At 42.3% G+C, this 22,135-nt stretch overlaps 1 protein-coding gene across 3 annotated transcripts in view; it reads left to right on the plus strand.

Moving 5' to 3' along the window:
- The first annotated feature begins 4,489 nt into the window (after positions 1 to 4,489).
- The window catches only part of HTR1F (5-hydroxytryptamine receptor 1F), a 103,755-nt gene continuing 86,109 nt past the window's right edge, over positions 4,490 to 22,135 (plus strand). For 2 of the 3 annotated variants that reach the window (XM_021541340.3, XM_021541312.3), the window contains exon 1: positions 5,575 to 5,650. The gene's annotated coding sequence lies outside the window, so the exon portion shown is untranslated. Of the gene's footprint in view, positions 4,886 to 5,574; positions 5,651 to 22,135 lie in introns of those variants that run through there. The other variant, XM_021541329.3, reaches the window with a different exon arrangement.

Raw genomic sequence — 22,135 nt, forward strand, 5'->3', positions numbered from 1 at the left:
CACCTACCTCTTAAGCAGTTATCACTTTGGATAAATAATTGTATTTCATAGAATATAAACGTAAAAATATACAAAATATGGAGGACATCCTCACTTTTGAAAGACTGAGGAAAATACAGGGATTTTGGCAGCTTCTGTGTTTCTTTGCAGTACATGAATACACACTCTGGTATATGCTGGCATGAAGAAAGCCACCAAAGTCTCAGTGGACAACTGGAATGGAAGTCACTAAATCGAAGAAAGAGGTAATAAACTTCTCACTGACATAATAAATTAAGATATAAGTATCCTTGTCCTCCCTCTCTGCTGTGTGTCATATCCAGTTTCAACATTCTGAAAACTCAAATTAATTTTTCTGGTGACAGTAAGACCTATGCTTTTCTTCTCAGTGATTTCTCACTGCATTCTGCTTTTCCTGTCCATTGTGAAGTAGCATTCATCCTTTTTTAAATTTCAGTCTTCTTCTTCAGTCTGTAGGTGCTGGGCATCTCCTTTCCCACCATCTGACATAATAGGTCTGGCATTTCCTTTTTTCCAAGAGGCAGCCTTAGCTTCTCCAGCTTTCTTTCAAGAAGAGTAACACACCATGCCCTGCCCCACAGCCCCTGCTAAATGTGCTGGAGGGCTCCCTTGAGCTTAATGCCTTAGCCTCTGTGATGAGAGCAGGTTTGAATACATGGAGTGTAAATATTATTTACAGGGAACAAACATCTTCACGCTTCTCCCTCTTTAGACAAATAGCAATGAGACACACATATTTCATTAAGCAAAAATGATCATCTGTTTTCCTAAGCAGCAATCTTCATTCTCACTTAATAATCCACCTTTAAGTGAACTAAGAGTGTTTTAATTAAAGGATGCACACAAATGGTCTGACTTTGAGAGATGCTGAGCACCTGGAATTGCAAACTGCAGATGGTCTGTCCCTGCTCCCCTGACCTGCTCCTCTGACCCTCATTAAGGACACACCATAGCACACGATGGCTGTGCAGTCAACTCTCACCTCTCTAGACATCATAATGTAAATAATAACATCATACATAACCCCTGTCATCTAACAGAAGCTAACCTGGCATCTGTATGGCAGTTTATCCCAAATGTGTAGGTATTTCTGGTAAAGTAGAAAAGGCAAGAACTGTGAGGGATCAGGCTCTAGGTCATCCTAGGACTCAACAATAGCTACTAAAGATGGCTCTGATGTAAAACACAGTTCAGCCAGCTCCTTTTCATTTTTCTTATCCACAAAGCCATTGAGACTACTCACACTGCTCTGAGGAGAGTTTGCTCTAGGGCTGAGGCTGCCCCAAATCTCTGTGTCACACTGATTCAGTCTCCCTTCACCCCACATGAGCTGGTCAGGATATGCACAACAGACAGATATGCTCTGAAAGGAAAGCAAAAGTGTACAGGGATTTAAAAGCAGAGGTAAATGGTCAGCTATCTTCTAGGAGCATAGCAGTAAAAATCAAAAAATGATGTGCATCCCTTGCAATGCTGAATTATCACCCTAATAAATGCCACTGCCAAGGAGGAGCTTCTTGCACAAGACAGTGTGGCCCCAGAGACTGAACAGCCTCTTTTATACTTGCCTTTCATAAACCCAGTGGGAGAAAATTTTTCTGACAGCAGTATCTGCCACATTAATTTCTTACATCATTTCAAGCTGTTTTATCTTCTGTTTGGTGTCTTTGGTTATATCCACACAAATGTGTTCAGGGCCTCTTCTCCACTTCCCAGAAATCAAATGTTTCCAGGTGGGTCTGATGGAGGGTGTAGTGCTGTCACAACTGTAAAAACCTCACTAAAACTTTCCCTTGTCCCTCTGTCACAGCTGATATCAGCAGAGGTAAGGAGGTATTATGAGAAGTAAGGGGGAAGAACAGGAGGGAAAAAACTCCAGCATGCCAATCTAATTAACCTCCAGACCTGCAGTTACAGCCCAAGAAGAGAGGAAAGGCATCTGCCAGCAAACTTCAGCAGCCTGACCCACATAAGTGAATGGGAGAGGATGAAGAAGCAGGAACCAACTAAAGCTTTTTAACATTCCTGGAAAGAAATATCCCAGAAAGGAAAAGAGCCTGAAAAGGGATTCCATACAGGAAATACAAATTATCCACCTGATTTACTGCACAAGGTGAATTTAAATGTGATGGCAACCCCCAAAAGTTTCGGGTGTATAAGCCTACAGTGTCAAGAAGTGAGAGAGTTTACAAATTACGGTGGCTTACAAAGAAGCTCTAGTCCTTCTTTCACTACATAACCATGTGAGGTTATAAAAGAGGAAAGCAACATGGACTTCACAGCTGGAATTTCAAACAAGGTGCTAAACTGACAGTTTCCTGCCCTGCTCTTCTCCAACACCAGCTTTACACACCAGCTCAGAGACCAGCCACCACATAATTTTTAAATTTTCTTTTTATTTACCATTCAAACAATCCACTGATACCATTTTAGTGTCATCGTGTCTTAGAGCCTGAGTCCAGGATCAAGACTTTAATGCAGAAGGTGGCATGGACACTCAGGGCAAAAAGACTGTCTCAAAAAATTGAGATTTAAGGCTGTGTGGGCATTCTAACCCAAATAAAACCTGAATGCAGATGTTTCCAGTTTAATTACCCATTTCTGCATTTTTTTCTTTTTAATTTCATGCAGGGGATTAAATAATTTTATATAAACTAACACAAATATCACTTAAGCTCAGCAAAACTTTCCCACCACTTCTTGATTTTCAGTTTGACACATTTTATTGAAAGAAGTTAAAAATAATCAAGAAATATTTTTCCATAAGTCCCATGGCTACATGTGCAGTAGAGTGCCTTGCAGGAGTGGATACCAAAAGCTGAAATATGTTCAAAAACCACCTGTAGACACTCTTTGAAAAAAGATCCCTCAAGGTGGTTAGATACAAAGGCACAGGCAGTGTTTCAAACCTGCATTGCCTAAGCTTCAGCCATGTGAGAGGGTGTTTCAGGACAAGGATCTGCCTGTATTTGTCCAGGTCTCGTAATCTTTTCCCAAGTTCCCACTGCCAACCCTCCTCAGGGAGAAAACAATAGACTCAGAAAGAATTTCTGCCTGCCCCAGCATGACCATTCCTGTGTAAAAGACAATGACAAAAAAAATTGGCTCAGTAAAATAAGCTTTAAATTGCTACCTGATATGATCAAAACAGAAAAGCCTACCATCAAATCTATTTCTGTGAGGCACAGCAGCTGAACAAGATGTCACTACACTGAGCAGGGCACAATCTGAGGATGAGACACAGTTTGAAACCAAAACAGCACACAAAATAACAACAAGCAAACTTTTAGCAAACACCACAGGAATCAAGAGGTCCTAATGAGATATTTGAAGGAGATGGAGAGACTACTTGCTCTCACTGTGACATCCGATGCCCTTGCATACTGTTTTGGGAATCACCAGAGAGTTTCTGCCACAGCAATGTCACTCAGGCAGCTTTCCCTAGGAAAAATGTATTTTAAAGGTTTACAGATACAGGAAAAATATAATATACTAAATTGTCAGTTCTAGAGAGGCACTTTCACATTCCGGCTGGACTGAGTGTAATGGCATCAATCTGACACCAGATGCAGACTACAGTGCAGAGATTAATCATAAACAGTTGACTCTCACTGGTCAGGAGCAATGGACAGAGCAGGAATGTTTTGCTATTATTTCTGTCATTTCTAAGGTCACTTGTGGTATAATACATTAATTCAAACAGTAGCCAGTGATGCATGTAGCTAAGAGAGAAAACTGCATTCACTAGTGCCAAAACCTACAAAAGGAAAAAGAGTGTTCAGCTCATATAAAGCTAGGACTTAAAAAGCCTGCAGAAGACAGGTTCTAACCTGCAAGTCCAGCACCTGGCACGCACCAAAATTCATGGGGAAACTGTATCTAATTAGACTGATGAAGTTATAATGTGGCTGTGTGATGCAGGTAGTTTTTAGAACTTCCGTCTTCAAAGGCTTTGCTTCTCTTAATAAACAACAGAAGAAATTACCTTCTAGTACTTTCAACTCTTTTAAGCTTTTGTGGAATAAATATTTGCAATTGGATGTAGGGGCTGGTTTCAGTGAAACACAATTTGAGTTTGCTTTAGAAACAAAAATTCATATAAATAGAGGTCCAAGCAAACAATAAACATCCTGAGCTAAAGGAAAGCGCACTGAGCGGCACTCTGGATTACTTGGCACCAAGGCAAAATGTGCACCATGGAAGGGAGCTGTGAACAGCACGCAAAGAGGAGCTCAAAGCACTGTCTGCAAACAGGCTGTGTGTGTGGCACTCGGCCCTCTCCGATGCTGGGCTGGAAACAACCGCGGAGAGGTTTCGAGTGTAGAGTCCCAGCGCTGAGTGCCGAGGAGAGGGGGAGAGAAGGCTCCGAGGGCGTGTGCGAGCGCTGGTGGGAGCTGAAGAGCTGCGGCTCAGCCCAGGGACAGCAGGTCACAACTCCCAGGCGCGTCTGAGCTCCTCGGCAAGCTATCACCCACTTCGGGTTCTGCTGCTCCAAATATACAACTCTGACAGCTGCGCTGTTTCTCTGCAGAAGAGCTGAGCACATGCTTGTCCACCTCTGCACCGCTTTACGCGCACCTTGGCACCCCTTCCTCACAGCCCGGTCGTAGCATCTCCGAGCAGATGAGCAGCCTCACCCACGAGCACGCACTTGCGAAGATCCCAAATCCCACACAAGTCGGGTGCTTGGAACAGACCTCCCCCTTCACCCCTGCTCCCGGCAGCAACCTTTCCACCTAATTTAGCATACACCAGCCCCCCCACCACCACCACTCCAGAGGCCTCGTGTGGCCCCTCCCAGCCCTGGAGCCGCGGAGGCGGCACAAGCGCAGGGTCCGCGGTCAGCATCGCAACGGGGCTGCAGGTGGGCGCATCCCGGGAGCCGCGGGCGGAGCGCGCCGGGCTCCGCGCCGGGCACCACGCTGGGCATCACACCGGGCATCACACCGGGTATCACACCTGGCACCGCACCGGGCATCACGCCGGGCACCGCGCCGGGCACCGCGCCGGGCACCGCGCCGGGCATCACACCGGGCACCGCGCCGGGCATCACGCCGGGCACCGCGCCGGGCATCACGCCGGGCATCACGCCGGGCACCGCGCCGGGCACCGCGCCGGGCATCACGCCGGGCACCGCGCCGGGCATCACGCCGGGCATCACGCTGGGCACCGCGCTGGGTATCACACCTGGCACCGCGCCGGGCATCACGCCGGGCACCGCGCTGGGCATCACACCGGGCATCACGCCGGCTGAGCTCCGGCACCGCCCGCCCCGCGGCTCCCGCGAGTTGCGGGCAGCGCGGAGGGCGCGGGCAGCGCGGAGCCGCCGCGGCCGCAGCGCCGGGCACGGAGCGCTCGGGGCGGCGCCGGAGCTTTCCCCGCCGGCTGCCGCTTCCCCGCCCCTCCCCGCCTTCTCTCGTTTCATTTTTGGCGGGGGCAGCGCCGGCTGCGGAGGGAAACGCTTCGCTCTCCGCGCTCCGGGACCGGCGCCTGCTGCGGTGCGGATGCGTATGGACGAATCGTCGTGAAAACAGCTCCCGACGTTTTCCCCTTAAAAAAAAAAACAAACCCAAAACCAAAAAAAAAAACACCAAACCCAAACAAACCGCCCACTTGGATAATTAAAACGGTAAATTTAGCTAACTTTTCATTATCTTGCTTGCTGTGTGCTTATATATGTAGATATTTGTTATTTATCTGGCTTCGTTTCGTCATCCTTTGGTTTTTGTTAATTATCTGATCTTGTGCTGCCGGAGAACTTGAAATATTGGGGTTTGGAACAGAGGAGGACTTCGTTTCTCCTTCGTAAAGTTGGACTGAGGAATGAAAATGTTCCTAGCTCATACCAGCCTTGTGAATATGTTTATTTGCACTACCAACCTGAACATAGATGAGATTTCCTGTGGCAGCATCCTCTTGAGTTTGCTTTTCCTTTAATTTTTGCCAATAATACAGCAAAGATGAGTGTATTGCTACACACATGCAGTCCTGTAGGCTGATAGATTTTGTATGCTGACATTCACAACTGAGATTCCAAGCAGGCTTTGAATGTCTTTAGTTTATGATGTTAACAAGTGAACTGTCTTCTGTTTTCATCCTAATTCAACTTGTGGATTCTGCCAAGAGCTCATCTAAACCGAATCAAGTAGTGTTTCTTAGCCCTATAATTATTTTGTTGCCTTTTCAGAGATAGAAGCATGCTCTCGTTTGTACAGGTCACACAATTTGTACAGCTTTATAATCCAGAGGGCTTTTGTTTGAGAGGATATTCATTTTCTACAGTCCCTGTACTGGTTGGATGCTTTATGAGACTGGGCAACCCCGGGCTTTCTGCACATTATGAAAACCAACTTTAGGAAATTAAATGTCTTTGTTGGGTATTATAATTCCACAGATACTTACGCTTGCTACTATAAGTTATTCTTCTTTTTGGACTATTAATCCAGCAGATATTTACCTGAGGAAAATAAGACTGAGAGGTTAGTTTAAAAAAAAAATCATTGTATACGTGGAGAAAAGACTGTCTTATTCTCATCAAACAAGAGAAAATGAGAACATCAGTTGCATAGTTGCTAAAAATTACTGACCTGAACTTTGCTGTAAAATATGGGCTAAACTTCTAAGTCTGACTTGGGAAAAACTTAGCTCAGGGATCTGAGCTCTGTTGCTCTTCATTGATTTTTTTCATTCCTTTCTGAGAAGTCAATCATGTATTGATCTACCTACCCATACATGCATGAGCATATTCACCTGCACAGGCACACACCTGATACTGTCCAAGTGCAGGACTTGTGAGTTGAGGTTTTGAGCCACAGAGGACTACAAACAGTGCAAGGAAAACAAAAAAGGAGGAGGGATTTACAATATTTGTTGTTGGGCACGAATTTTAGGGACCTTGCCTTGGAAATGAGTCTCAGTAGTCAGAGAAGAGAGGCAGGACCTCACGTGCGCTTGGCACAGCTTCTGCTCTGAACTGCTGCCTGTTATGATTACATCTGTATTTAAATTAACCTTCAAAAAACTTGTGTTCATCCATCATTTATCTTGTTAATGTTGAAAATGGGGTAAAACATGCATTTGCTGGTTAATTTGGTCTGCTAAATTCTAAGATCTGTTGACCCAAGAGACAAGTACTTTGCTTAGGGGCTGAGAAAAATATTTTTGTTTATGATCATACAAACTGCTGTGTGCTGGCGCTGCACGCTTCACTTCTTGCAGTGTTGCATGAAACAGGAATATGGAATTAGGAGGCATTTCTTTTCTTCTACACATAGGACTTAAAGGGGTTAAGAGATTGGTCAGCAGTACTTCTCAGAGCATTAGTTACTCCAAGGATTATTAATTTCTGAACACTTGGAAAGGTGCAAGTTGCTTTAAGGTACTGTAAGTAAACTGCTCTTGGTACCCCAGCCTCTTCCTAGTTACCATTCATACCTTCTCTCTTTGGTGGAATTTCTGCAAAGTTCAGATTTCCACCAAGCCTGTCATAAATGGCTGGAAGTTTCTTCTTTTTGATTGTGGAGACTGAAGCACCTGGAATGTTAAAGGAGAGAAAAAGGAAATCAGCTCCAAGCCATTGTGAAAAGTTAATAAAATATCTAAATTAGGATTTCTGACTTACTTAAAAGTCTGCTTTTTTTAAGAGGAGATTAATCAAACCTTTGTTGTTTTGAAGTTTTATTGTTATTGTTATTCCCAGAAGTTTTAGACTCTACAGCTCTCACTGCCTTCAGTGTAACCTGCAAATAAGCAAGTTTCCCTGCATGCTTCCTCCTCCTTCCTTCCCTGAGAGTTCCAAATTGCCTGTTTTTTTCATCTAGGCAGCAAATGAAAGGGCTGACAGAATTCAGTCAGGCAGGAGGCACCACTGCATGCAGAATCTGACTCCAATACCGAGATTCCTCTTGAGCTGGGGTTACAGGACATCTCTCAGGTGCTCATGCCATTTTGTGCTCATTCCACATCTGAGGGTGCCATACCACTGTTCCAGTGTTTGAGAGAGCACAAGTAATTAAAATTCAGATATCTTTAATGACTTACTGATGTACAGCTGTTAAAAGCGACAGCTGAATTTATTTGATCTGAAAGAGTAATACCTTTTTGCCCCAACTTCCTCTAAGGTATTTACTAGGAATAAAGCCTTAATTTGATGCCAGATTCAGTGTTTGGCCCTATTATTAACCTCTCACCCAGAAACGGGGGGGGGGGGGGGGGGGGAAGGAAAGGCACAGCTTCAAAATGCATGAAAAACTGACTTTAAGACAGCTTTAGCAGTTGAGATCAGTTTTTATACCTTTGTCTTTTAAATGACTAATCTCTATCTGTGGGTGTCCATTTAACCTGTGATATAACTTTAGAAACTGCTGGAGGCAATTTGTACTATAGGATCTGAAGTGACTAACATTGGGTACACATATACATTAAGCATTTCAGTATTTGATGGGTTGCATCTCTTGGCTTTGGATGCCTTTCTCTTTTTTTCTAATGTCACATCCTCATCTGCAGGGTAATTTATGAGCACAAGCAAAGGTTACAGACTCCCTAATTCAAGCTTCAACTGTTATGGCATTTTTACACAAATGCTCATTTTCTTTGTCATACCATTTAGCAAAAAGGATCAATGTGCTCCATTATCCTGCAACTATTGCTTGAAAAAAAGTGGTTCTATCAAAAATGTGTCCCCTGGTTGTATTTTTTTTGTAAACCAATTATACATGTCAGACATAATGTTGCCCTCTGCTATTATATTATATTTCCAAATGTAATAGAGTTTAGGAAGTTTCAATGTATGAAAAAACAAAAGTATTTTTTCTATGGGCATTTGATGTCCGTGGTTGGAGATTTACTCCTGGCAGAGGAACAAGTCCTTCTGCCTATACAATTCACATTTCAATTAAAACCAGGGCACATTTTAGAAAATGTTGAGAATGTATATTATAGATACTGAATTTCAAGTGTTATTTTCTTGATGTTTCATATTACAAATTGATGCTGGAGTAAGAAAATGGGATTGGAGGTAATTTCCTCCATGTTCTCTTTAGTTCCTCAGTTTTGCAGTTACTGGAGGAAAAAAAGCACATGAGAGTATAGTGCAATATGCAGACCTAGACATCCTAAGAATTGACTGAACACTTTTGAGTTTGCCTTGCCTGCAGTAGGAGTGTGTCACATGGTAATTTGGGAAGCTTGCTTGGAAATGGAAGAGTTATGAAACTGGGTTTGCCTCCTACAGGTGCACACCCCTGTGTGTGCATTTGCAGGTTTGCCGTAGGGGAGAGGTCAAAAGCCCAAAATTAAAAGCAGGATGGCTAATTTTAAAAAGGCTTGCTCTGCCATGAAGCATCAGCTGCTCAGCACTACAAAAAGTCCAACCTAAGGACTCCCACATCACTGGCTCCTCTGCAAAATGGGAGGATTGGAAAAGCTCTATCAGTATATGAGAAAAGTAGCCTTGTTTACTATGTTTAAGTATTGCTTCTTCTTATCAAAATGCAAGATAAGCTTTGAAAACTTTGAGTTGCAAGCACCTCCAAATTTAAGACAACACTTATCAAAGTGAAAAAATGGGTGCCTAAGTTTTTTTTTCTTATTTGTTCCTAGAATCTTGTGCCTAAATCATTGTATTTTGTAAGAAACCATTACTTCACTATGTTAAATGGCAGTTTTACCTTTTTAGGCTTTGAGTGAACTGGATTTGTGTTGATTGTGAAAAACAGAATGGTTTAATGGTGAAAACACCCAGAAAGAATCAGCCATTCAGCTGGCTCATGCACAAACACAGCAGTTATGCCCTAAGTGCCTAACTGTTAAAAAGTCATTCTCTGCCACAGGGAATACTGGATTGCAGAGTGACAGTCCTGCTATTGAGCTGTCTGTGAGGTGCAAAGAGGGGCCAAGGTGATATAGCTGTCCACTTGCATAAATAAGTAGGTGTCTGTGCTTACATAGGTACACTAACACACAGAACACTTCCATGGAGGCCAATACAAAACGCATGTGAATGAACAAAAAGTTGTGGGGAACTGTGAAGCAACACTGAGATGATGACCTGCTGGAGAAATAGGAAAGGAAAGCACAAATGAAAACTAGGAATCACAGAAATGTCCGATCCAGTACGTAGATTTTTGACATGGGTGAGAAGGGTTGGAACTGGCTACCTCACCCAGAAATGCTTATGCAGTAATGAGAGGGGATTATAATTTGATGGAATTCTGCCAAAGGGTATTTTGTACCTACTGAAGTGTGGTTTCATTTGGCAGCTTCTCCTAACTTGAGGAGAACTTCCAAACTCTGCTGCCATATATCATAGTCAAAAATATGACAATGTTAGAACACTTTGACCTTCAAAATAGAATTTGAGAATATTAAATTATTGTACCTGTAGTATACTCATGTCTGCAATAACAATTACAGGCAAAACTACAAGTTTCAGCATCCTTTTCCCCCTTTTTCACAGCAGTGGAAATAAAAGTTCATTTTAGTCAAGTTATATTTCTTCCTAAAACTGTCTGTAGTTGGTTCCTGCAGCAGCTGAGTGAGCAGAGCAGGACAGTTGGCTTGGGTCTTCATGGACTGGAATGCCAAATGTTCGTGCTTATTGTTCCCTCCCTCTGATAGGGGACACGCTGTTCAGTGAATCACTCTCATGGCCAGCAGCAGAACATGACTTCAGCATCACCTTGCATCTTCTGTTCTCCCAGTCCTGCTGTTTTTCTTGCCTCACAGCAATTAGGTTTCAGGCAGACCATCCACCCTCGTCTTCCACTGTTTGAGCTTGCTGGGTTTTGACTTGCTGGATTCCACTCACGTGGAAGCACTGACCTGCCTGGAAAACTTCCTGCGTGGGCAGCAATTATCCTTTGGGCTGTTGTTTCTGCCGGAATCCAGAAGCCATTGTGCATGACACTTACTGGAGGGTGGCTGTAGTACATCAAAACAAGCATTTTCCAGTTTTAAGTACAGATGATTTATTTGTATTATAACCACATTAGCTAGTCTCTAGATGGCTATAATTGAATCTTGCACTGTATAAGAGGGATCCTTCCTCTAGGAGGAAAGAAACACATTCTTTTTTTTTACATAGCACTGTTGATTTGATAGCATTAAATCCATCCAGTTTATTTGTATTAAGCCTAAGATTATCTCTAAATTTAATATGAGGGTGGGGTGAAGTAGCTATCAATACTCATTTTCTTATCCTTAGCTTTGTGCTAGATTATAAAAGATCAGCCTGGCTTGAAGAAACCACTGCAGTAGGCAGTGGTGGAGCCCACGGAGTACAAGTTTGTCACCTCACTGCAATGACTGTGGCTCACTGAGTCACTGATGAGAAGGGGGTGCTCTGAAACCAGCAGAGACAACTGAAACAAATAGGTCTGTGATCAAAATACCATCCTTGAGAGAGATTTTAGGCCATGGTTTATTGGCAACTCAACCACTAAAGGATGTAGACTAACTTGGACCTCATCAGTATTACTTAGTGATGCAGCCCAGCCAGTTATCAGAGTATCTTCCTCTAATTTGTGTTATAATAAATCCTGGTAAATACAGCACAAGCTTTTTACAGTGCCACAGACACAAAGCAATAAATGTGTGTTCAGTGAAAATACTAGGAGTATGTTCTATTGTCTGGAAAGCTTTAATCAAAAATAGCTCATTATAATAACTATTGTCAAATTATAAACCTTACACCACTTGTGATTGTTCAGGAGACTCTCCTGGGTACACAGAAGTGTTTTAATTAATAGTTTAGTAAAAAATTAGTGTTTAATTATTCATTAACAGTTCAGCTGAGGGAATAACCTCTAAAGTTGGTAAGCATGCAGGTGATAAAAGGTTGGGGAGGAATGCAAATGGATGGAACTGAGATAGAATTAAAGACTGTCTTAAAAAAATGCAGCTGAATACAGCCAGTATCAGGGATGGTCTTGGGCAGGAACAACCAAGAGTGCAAATTTAACAGGGGAAATGACAGGCTGGGCAGAGATGACACCCCAGCAATATCACAGAGCTGATTCATGTCCTGATGATGTCACAGGTCGAATCCCTTTAGAAAAACTGGTACGTGGCCATCCACATCCTGAACCTGGGCACCTGGGGAACAGAGGGAGCAGGGCGGCTCTGCAAGGAGGACATGGGCTGGGAGCCAAGGTGACCCCAGCACAAGCACTCCTCCCAGAGAGGACACAGCCAAGCACAGGCAGGCAGAGCCAGGTGCCCATAATGGGACCAGTGACAACCCCACATCAGAGAGGGGTCACCCAAGGGAGCAGCCAGGAGTAAAAAATGACAGACATTATTTAGTGACACACAAAAAATTTAAATGTACCAGAGAAAATAAGCAAATAATATAATTATCCTCTTAAGAAAAGAGGAAAGTAAAACTTTAGAAGTCTAATAGCATTTTGGTCTCTGTAAAAGATGCATTTAAGGCTGTTGATTGCTTTCCTAGGGAAATGACTTCCATTCTGTCCTAACACTTGTATCTACATAAACAATCTTCTGTATTGGGCTTGCCCAACATAATGGCATCATTACCATCTCTTCCACAGAAAGAATTTTTACATTAGGGTCATAAATCAAGCTCCTTTTCACTCTGCCTCTTACTGAAGGCTTTTAATTTTTTTCTTCCATTCTAGTCTCAAAGACCATACTGCAGGTCTTATTATGAAATTACCTGAAGACTGACAGTTGCCAATGGCAAAAAGGGCCCCTGCTGTTCTGTAAAAGGCAAAATGTGTTTCTTTTCATCTAGACCAAAGCCTTGTGTGATTATGGGGTTTTGGCTTTTTATTTAATTAATATTTTAGGATGTTTACATCTAGAATAAACAACCATTTACTATTAATAATAAGGATCTGTGTCTACACTGTCACTTCTCTGATTTGCTGCTAAGTCCCTATCTCCTGATCATCAAAGCTGTATCCGTTTGAGTTTGTTTGGACCCTGTTACACAGAAAACCAGTCGGCTCCTTTCAAGACAAAAGCCAGATGTGGATTTAGAGGTGATTTGCTGAGATCACCATTTCAAATAAGCACAAGAGCCAGGACCATATGCAGATTGGGATCTTTCTGTGCTGCACAGAATTTTCCAGCACACTTCCAGCAGATCTTCTGCTCTCAAGGGCTCGCAAACCTTCATGCCATGTCCAAGGATGTGCAATTTATCCCCACTTTGATATTAGGCTATCAAACTACCAATCCACTGATTGAGCCCTCATGCCAATTTAGGTCTTTTGAACCATAAAATCTCTACAAAACAGTGATGCTTTCAGCCACATAGCCCTGTGTTACCGGCCACAGAGTGTGGGCACAGCTGTTTGTTCACACCGCTCTAGATGGAGGTAACAGGAATACTGGGGGCACCAGCCCCACTTCAGCTACAGAGTAGGGAACTGTCAGCAAGAGAGACATCTTTTTCTGTATGTTTTTGAGATTTCTGATTCAGGATTAAGTTTTTTGTTTGCATTTCAGATTTTGTCAGTGGCCTAGAGACACCCTAAGGTTTTTCCTTGGGAAAAGCAGATCAGGGTCTCCTCAGCCCAGAGCAAGGCAGTTGCCACTGGGCAGATGACAAAATGAAACAGCAAGATGAGCAGACCAGGATGCATCCATTAGTTTTTGGCACAAAAGTCAGCGGTGCTTTGAACTCTCTGTAAAAACAAATCTGACCTACAAAATACCTGTATTTGGATCCAGCTGCCAAAGAAAGACATGTAAAGAGAGCATTAAGTGTGGACCCTGCTCATGACTGTCTGTAGTGGCAGTAAGTGTTGGACCATCCAGATCCCCTCATAACAATAAAGACTAGAGGAGCATTACAAATGCTTTCACTTTTCCAGGACACAATTTGCTCTTTAGTGAGGCAGTTACAGAGCCCCTCGTGAACAACAGCCTGGGCTGTGTGTGTATATGGTATTGGGACATAATGTGCTGTTCACACTGGAATTCCCAATCCACTGTAGTCACCCAAAAGCCAGGAGTGTCATCTGCACTTAGATATGTGATCTTTAATCAGCAGCAACAGCGCTGGGTGTACATCTTGTTTTTAAGATGACCTATGAAGCTGTCAGCTGTAGCTGCTTGACCTATAACAGATAATGCCATCAGGAGGAACAAGCACTAAAATGAAAAACAGCTTTTCTTGCTTTGCCTCACACTTATCTGACACTCCTAAAGGCTGGAGCTGGGCAGCACAATTTCACATAGAATATAAGTTCACTATGAAGTTGCACCTTAGTCACCTCTTTCAAGTGGGCTTATGTCTCTTCTCTCTCAATTCTCAGGTAGCAAGTCAAGTCTGCTGCTCATTAGTCCTATCCTTGATCTTGTGCTGAAATTATTTATTGGCTCCCCTGGTAGTTTGTTAGACTAATGGCACTCATTTCTTGTCATCTACAGCTACACATAAGAAATAAGCAAACCACATTTTGTCATTTCAGTCATTTCAATCTACAAAATCTCCCAAATAGAGCAAAGAAAAGGAGGGCTTAGATGCACTGAAACTTCATCTGGTTTTTAGTATTAACGAGCTACATTCAAAAAAGGTACCAGAAAAGTGTGAAAAGTATTATTTCGGAAAATCAGACATTGAATTTACAGTGAGATTCTTTGGGGTTTTTAGATATTATCCTTCAGAAGCAGCTGCTGTCTCAATGGCACACATCACTGGTTACATGAAAGATTTCTGTCGAAAGCATGACATCTAATTTCAGAAAAGCAATCATTAGTTTCTAGCTTCACAAGTCTGTAAAGTGTGTCAATCACTAATGACAATTAACAAAAAAATCTCAATGTAGCAATAATTTAATCTCTAAAAAAGAAGAGAGGATAAAAACATGTCTTGGACATTTGCAGATTTATATGGTTAAACTAGAGAGTTTTTGTCAACACATTCTGTCTTCAGCTTCAAAATGTTTCTTGTCTTGTGCTCTGAAGAGCTTCAAATTGTTTATTGTCTTGTGTTCTGAAGAGCTAAAGAACCACTGTAACTGACAGAGGAAATAAGAATTTTAGTGGACCAGATATCCACCAAAATAATGCCATTTAGAGAAGTAAATTTTTTTGTTGATACACTCAAATTTTTTTACCAGAACAAACCTTAACCAAACATTGTTGAGCACAGCTTTGGGGTTTTTTTAACAACCCTGATACACAAGCAGAGGAAGGTAGTTGCAACAGCATGGCAGTATTTCTGTTTCCCTAATAGTTCAGTAATTGGAAAGCACAGTCCAGGCACAACTTCTTGCTATTTGGGGGTTTTTCATCTTGCAACAGTTTTAACCTCACCAAGGACCACTGTCACAGTCTCCTGCTCCTTCTGCTCATTACAGGATGTTCTCAAACAGGCTTGGAGCAGCAGCAAGAAGAGCTCTCTAACCAGCTTTTATGACAGTCTGAAGACAGAGATGCTCTGGATCAGTGCCCTTTTATCTCCATTTAAGAGGAGGGCCTGAAATGGGCTGATGTTAGTGCTGTGAAGGGCAGTGGGTAGAAAGCAGAACCTTGTGTTGCAAGGTGTGCAGGCACGCACACTTTGAACTGCTCTGTCCATCCCCAGCACAGGCAGAGCTGACCTCTACTGGAATCAAAGAGTATAGAAAGTAAATCAAGGGATTTAATTTACATCTACATGAAGAGAGGAACACATTTTTGGCAAACTCCTTATTCCTTTTCAATATGCTTTTGCAGAAAATCCCATTAAATTCCTCTTTGTTGAGACCTATTTGTGAAGGCTGCTGGATGCAACTCATAAATAATGGGAAAACACCAAACCAGAAGCACAGGGTATGTGTTGCATCCCTTGCAAGAATGGGCTGGTTCTGCTTGATTTGGACAGATCCTGAGGCAAGGATGGAGAAGGAGGAGGACTGGTCCTGATTCTCTTTGGAAAATGCTTTCCACTGCAGACCCTCAGAGATGCTTCTCTCCCTTTAAAGCCTCGTGTGGTCTCCATTACTGCAGTATCACCTGGGTTTTACTGACTGTCCATCCCACTGCAGTCTGTGAGGTTGGAAATGTGACAGTTCCTTTCATTTTATTGATTCAGAGGGAGAGGAAGATCCCTGCCTATGGATGGTATGGGAGGTCAGGGGTTTGCTCTCATCTCCCCTGATAACACAGCAATGATGCTGCCTGACTTCTCGGGTGTGTGGTGAGGATAAACTGGTGACCCTCTGCAGCTATCAGGGCCATTACAACACACCCAATCAGTTCATAACTCAAAGCCTTTTTTAGAAATTGCTCATCTCTGCTCCATCAGAAAAGTTACATGACAAAGCTCTTTATAAAGTACTGGAAAAAAAAACAGAATTGGCAGAATATATCTGGGAAAATATAGATTTAAAATGGACTTAAATGCAGAAAGATGACAAAGCAGACACTTTTCTGACCTGAAGGCATCAGTCTGCTGAAATCTGACTTCCATGTATCAAAGAGGTATGTAACCAAGAAAGAAAGGAACAGTATATATATCTTCACTTCTCTCATAAATCTGGAAGGTACCTTGGTGGAAGTGGAACAGAAATCTGGATTGAAATTCAATGCAACAGCATAGAACCTAAGTTAAAGTCTCAGAGAGATGTGCTGAAAATACATATGGGATGAAACACCATTTACACAGGAAGGAGCAATGGAAACTGCAGGAGCTGCTTGAATTCATCAGAACTTACTTCACATAGAAGTGTAATTCTGACTTTTTAATTGCCAATTCTTTTCCTAAAAGCTGCACTTTCTTTAGTTGTGACCAACTAGTTTCTGCCCTTAACTGTTACTGAGGGAACTACTTATACGATGACATAATTTAGTGATACCTTTTCTGCATCTTAATGTGTAGTACACCTGTGACTAAATGATTTTTACTTTCTCATTTTTTATTGAGACAATATTGTGCAGACTTCTTTGGCAGGAACCTGACATAAAGCTCTGTCTGTGCAGCCCAAACACATTTACTTTCTGGAAACTCATCCATTTAATCTAGAGAAGAATAGATCATTTGAAGAATGATAAAATTACATGGTCAGCCTGAAAATTAAGCCATTTATATGAAGAGGTTTGCTCTTATGCAGCTGTAGATATGAGTCACTGACCTAAAAAGCTAAGGCATTGCAGAGATATTAAGAAAATAAAAATAAAGAATTTAATAAGTTGGTGAAGTAATAAAAGAAGACAGGAAATAAAAGACTTGTTTGTCCCGACTGAAAAAAAAAATCTTCTTTTTGTGTTAATGAGAACAGATCGTACCCCTTTTGTTTCCTGTTACAAATCTTCTGGCCCAACACCTGTCAAATGCAATTGCTGGATGTTCTGCCCTTTTAAGAGCTGTAGCAAACAGTGATCAAGGATCAAGAAGTATCGCTCTTGATTTCAGTACAGAAAACTTTGTCACTCCTTTCTTCAGACTCTTCCTGCCTGCAACTGCTGCCAGCTCAGAAAGAGCTGAATTGCAATGAGGAAATATCAAGGAGGGGTAGAGAGGGCCTTGTGGGCAGAACTGCTCTCCTTCTCAGACACAGCTACCTCCCAGCCAGGGAAGAGAAGGTAGTTTTGATTGAGGGTAGGGAGGGGGAAATAAAGGGTAAACAATACCTTTCTTTCTTTCTTTGCATCGTCATCGACCTCTAAAACCTATCCTGAAAGTTCGAATCAGTTTTTCTTTTGTCTCTGTGGTGGAGAGAACTGCAGGAATCTGTTCTCACCTCTCATTTGGTGCCTTTGAGGGATAACTGTGTCACTCCAAGCTCTCAGGCAAGAGCCTCATCTCCAGCATCTACAGGGGAGCAGCTCATACATTACAATAAACTGGCTTGGAGTCAATTCAATTTAGATCAAAGCGATAATAATGCCTTTAAGGGAACTAAAGAGGTGATTCAAAAGATGTTTCTGCCTTCTGGAAGTTTATCCAGGTAGCTACTCTTATCCCCTAGGTTTATTTGCAAATTTAGGTTCCAAGTTACTTCTAAGCACCCCTTGCTCAAATCACAATGTTTTTGTGCGCAAGTGCTCGTCTGGTTTTTACCCCACTTTAGCTGAGTGACTGCAGAGGCCAGTGGGATGTAGAAGGGTCCCTATCAGAGCAAAGGTAACACCTTAACAAATAAATTGTGAATACAGAAATATTCCTAGTGCAGTCTCTGCTGTTCAGATTTAGACTCTCTGTGTTAGGGAGGAGGCTGTACCACAGACTGCGCCATGGGGCTCTGTGTCTGATTACAGAAGTAAATCCTTCTTTAAACAGGTTTTCCTGCTGATAACTTGCTGCCTCTCAGACACAGGCACACACCATCACCATCCCTTTATGCTCCTTGTCAGGGATTTATGAATGTGCTCCATGCCAGCATCTGTAAGTGGCTGCAGGGTGCATCTTCCTTAGCAAGGGGCAGGAGCTGGGCTGGACTCAGGGACCGTGCCTGCTTTTGTGGAATAGTGATACAGGAAAGTCATTTCTGAGGCAGAAGAATCATTCATGGATTGCAAAAGTCCAGCAAGTCTGAGTCAGGAATTCCAGTAAAAGTTGTCATCAGATTGCAAATATACATATTAATATACATATTAAACATGATCCTAGAGAAGCTGCTAATGCAATAATTTTTCCAAAATGCAATAGGATAAACACACATGATGAGAAAAAGATTACAATAATTACAAGACAGAGACTGAAACTTAAGTTCTGCTATATCATCTGTTTTTCCCTCATACCATCCTAGCACTCTTGCTAGACCTTTCTGAATCACACTTATGATATATTGTCAGTTCAGCAGCAGAGATGGGGATCAGGCACCATCTTTAAATCCTCACAGAGACTGTAACTGAATAAATCAAATTATGTAAGTAGTTAATTTTCATAATTTGAAATTACTTGTCTTTTATGCAGTCAGAATCAATCTAGGCTATTAGCAACTACTTTGGAGTATTTCTGGACATAGTTTATGAATGCTCTAAGGGAAGGCAGCAAGCCATTTTTGTAATATCAAGTTTGTAATCTCAAGTCTTGCACTGGGTTATACTCAAAAGTCATTTCAAAAGTGCTGGCATAATGGTCAGTTCTAGGAAACCTGATAGGCCAAAGCACAATCAGAAAAGTGCAAGCAGGAATCAGAGGGCTGGTTTGAGAAGGAAGAAGGGCAGAAAGAACATGGAAGAGCTTTCCACCCTGTGGAGAGCCCGAGGCTGCCCCTTCCCATGGCTCTCAGTCACTGCCAGCCCACAGCTGAGAGGATTTGGGTTTAACTTCATTCTCTGCCAAAATGTGTGACCTTGGTGTCACAATTTATTCTCCCTGCATCTCACTGTCCTGACTCATAAAGCAAGGTGAGGAGCATTCCTCTGATTAACAAAGAACTGGTAATAAAATCCACACTGAACAGTAAAAGGCATTTGAGCTCTGTGAGGATGTGCCATTGCTTACACTGACAGATCTTTCTGTGAGGAGCTTCCCTGCAGCTTCGAGTCAGGGTTACCCAGTCTTTCTCTTGGTATGAATACCTGCAAATAAGTTTTAAGCAGGACACACAGTTCTGGAGGCCTCCACATAAGAGACATGCCTCTGATTTTCTCTATAGCCAGCTCTAAGTTTAAAGGACAGGAATTTGCAAATGGTGGTTTGGTCTTACAGCTCTCCCCTCCCACCAAGCTGACAGAAGGCTTTCACAGCTGGTTCTGCAGAGCTTCACAAGACCTTTCTGTCTTTGCAAGCAGCAATGGCAACTGAACATTGATTTTCAATGGGGCTTTTCATCACTGAAACGCTGACACTTTAATTATCAAGAGGCCCTACACAGGTTGGAATTAGAAAACAATTACAAGTACTTGTATCATGGAGCTTAGTACAGCAACTCCCAAAAAGTTATATGAGCAGTGACACTCAAAGCTTGCTTGCTGTAGTTTTTGTTCTTACAAAAGTTTTCAGTCCTTCTGTTCCCTCACACAGATTCTCTAATGTCTAATAATATGTTGAACACATGCTGTGGCCTTTCCATTAACAGGGGCTTGCCTTGTTTTCATCAAAGGCAAAGGGACTCTTGATCTCTCTGCAAGTTTAGTTGAAACTGGGCAACAAGTTCAAAAGGATCTCATGGGGACTGACAACAGCACAGCCTTGTAACTGTTATTTCCCAAAGAAACTGGATTAAAAGGGAGCATCTGATTATGTGGTAGGCTAAGTCAAACCTTCCTTTCTGTCAGTTAAAAAAAGTGAGGAAACATATTTTTACACAATGTTTACTAGCTGAGTTTCAGTCAGAGGGAAACTGACTCCTCATATTATTTTTTTCTCATTAGTGAGTCTAGAAGAAGGACAGGTTTATGTCCTTGGGCATAGCTAGAAGAAATTACTATTTTAAAGTTACCTCTTTCATTAATTACAGGCAATTTGCTTTGTCAGGGGTTTCCATGGCATGGTGTCTTCTTTGAAATAATTGCAAAATAATACTCTCTTTAGGGTTGTTTTGAGCAACATAATGGAAGTCTCCCATAGCCTGGTTTCCTACTGGAATTTTTTTCCTTCTTGGTTATAGGCTGTGTTCCCATGACAATTCCTGTGCTCATGCATCCCAGAATTAGCTCCTAACACGTTCCAGCCTGATGGTACATTAAGCCCACTCAGTGCTCTGCAAACTACATGTACGCTCTAGGCTCTGAATATGTGGGGAGAGGAAGGTCTCTAATTTGGGTACTAAGGCGATGGGATTTAAAGATGGGAGAAGGGATGGACAGAAGGTAGTGGAGGAAGTAAAAGATGCCCAGGTTTATTCCTCTTCAATTTTTTTATTTTTTTTTTAACTAGAAATGCCTCATGTCTGCAGGCTAAGAAGGGTATGTAAGAGTAGTAAGTATAAACTTTTGGTAAAATGGAACACTTGCTTGAAAAAATGACATCACTTTAACTTCAGAGTCAACTGACACGGAAAGCAGTTCCATGTTTTGAGCTGACTTTCCTGCAGCTTTCCTTCACTGAGCCCTCAGTTTAGCTGAAAGCTCCCTGTTTCCATGGGGTCCCCATGTGACATTCCCACTTTAAACACAGCAGCGTTCCAGCTGCAGAACTACACACCTTCCTAGACATCTCCTCCAAGTCCAAACCTGAGGAATCCTAGTAAAGACTTTCTGAAAAGGACCAGCTCTGTGCTCAGTCCTAGCTGCCAGAGCAGTGCCAGAGCTGATGGTAACATCCAGCAGTGCCAGGAGCCAAGAAGGGAGCGCTTGGATACTCCACCACCGCAAGAGAAGTCAGGGTCCATTGGCAAAAAAAGGCTCCCAGTAGGTGCTGGTTTGGCTCCAAATGGCACTGATGAATTATTAGGAAGATCACCACTGCACTCCCATGTTTAGTGGGCAGCATTAATGTTTCTCAGTCAAGGCACTAGGAATTCCAGCCAGGACTGCTGATGGATCTTCATGGACATCCAGCACTGCTACCAGAATATGGTCAACCACTACAGCTACTGAGAGAGCTGCTCACTGAATCTTTTCCACCAGCAGTTCAGTTCACACATTAAAGCTGTTCTGAGGCTTTCTGGGTGTTTTTGCCCCCAGCCTGTTCTCAAGAAGCTGTCCAGACTGGAGAAGCAAAACTCTTTAATATGTTTCCATCTGAGAACAGCCTACCATCTCACCATCTGTCACAACAGCACTTTCTAACATTTTCTTCTCCTTCTTGGTGCTTCTCATGTCTCTTCAAAGTTTGCCCTCTGGCATTTTCCAAATGGCACAGCAGTGTTCAGCAGTGTTGGAACAATTGCATTTGTGGAATATCAAAATGTCTCCTCCCTCACAGATTTTTCTTGCTCAGTATGATGGTACCATGAGGGTTAAAAAAAAAAAAACCTCAAAGCTTATTATAATGCAAGCATGGTAACCAAGATATCAGGTATAGGAGAAAATGCAGTTGAGATTGTAGTTTGCTTTACAGTTTGAATGATGCTCTGAGCCTTCAGCTACCTTTAACTTCTACAAGATACATTACCCAAACTAAGAAATGTAAAGATGCCTACAGATTTTTAAATGCTCAGTTTGCATTAATCACAGTCTCACACTATTAATGGTCTGAATTCAGAAAAAAAAATAGTCCAAAATGTCTATTTTTTTGCTACACAATTTGCTCAGACCTTCAGATTAC

Source organism: Lonchura striata, chromosome 2 (genome assembly GCF_046129695.1).
Source record: "Lonchura striata isolate bLonStr1 chromosome 2, bLonStr1.mat, whole genome shotgun sequence".
In the NCBI taxonomy this organism is placed as follows: Eukaryota; Metazoa; Chordata; class Aves; order Passeriformes; family Estrildidae; genus Lonchura; species Lonchura striata.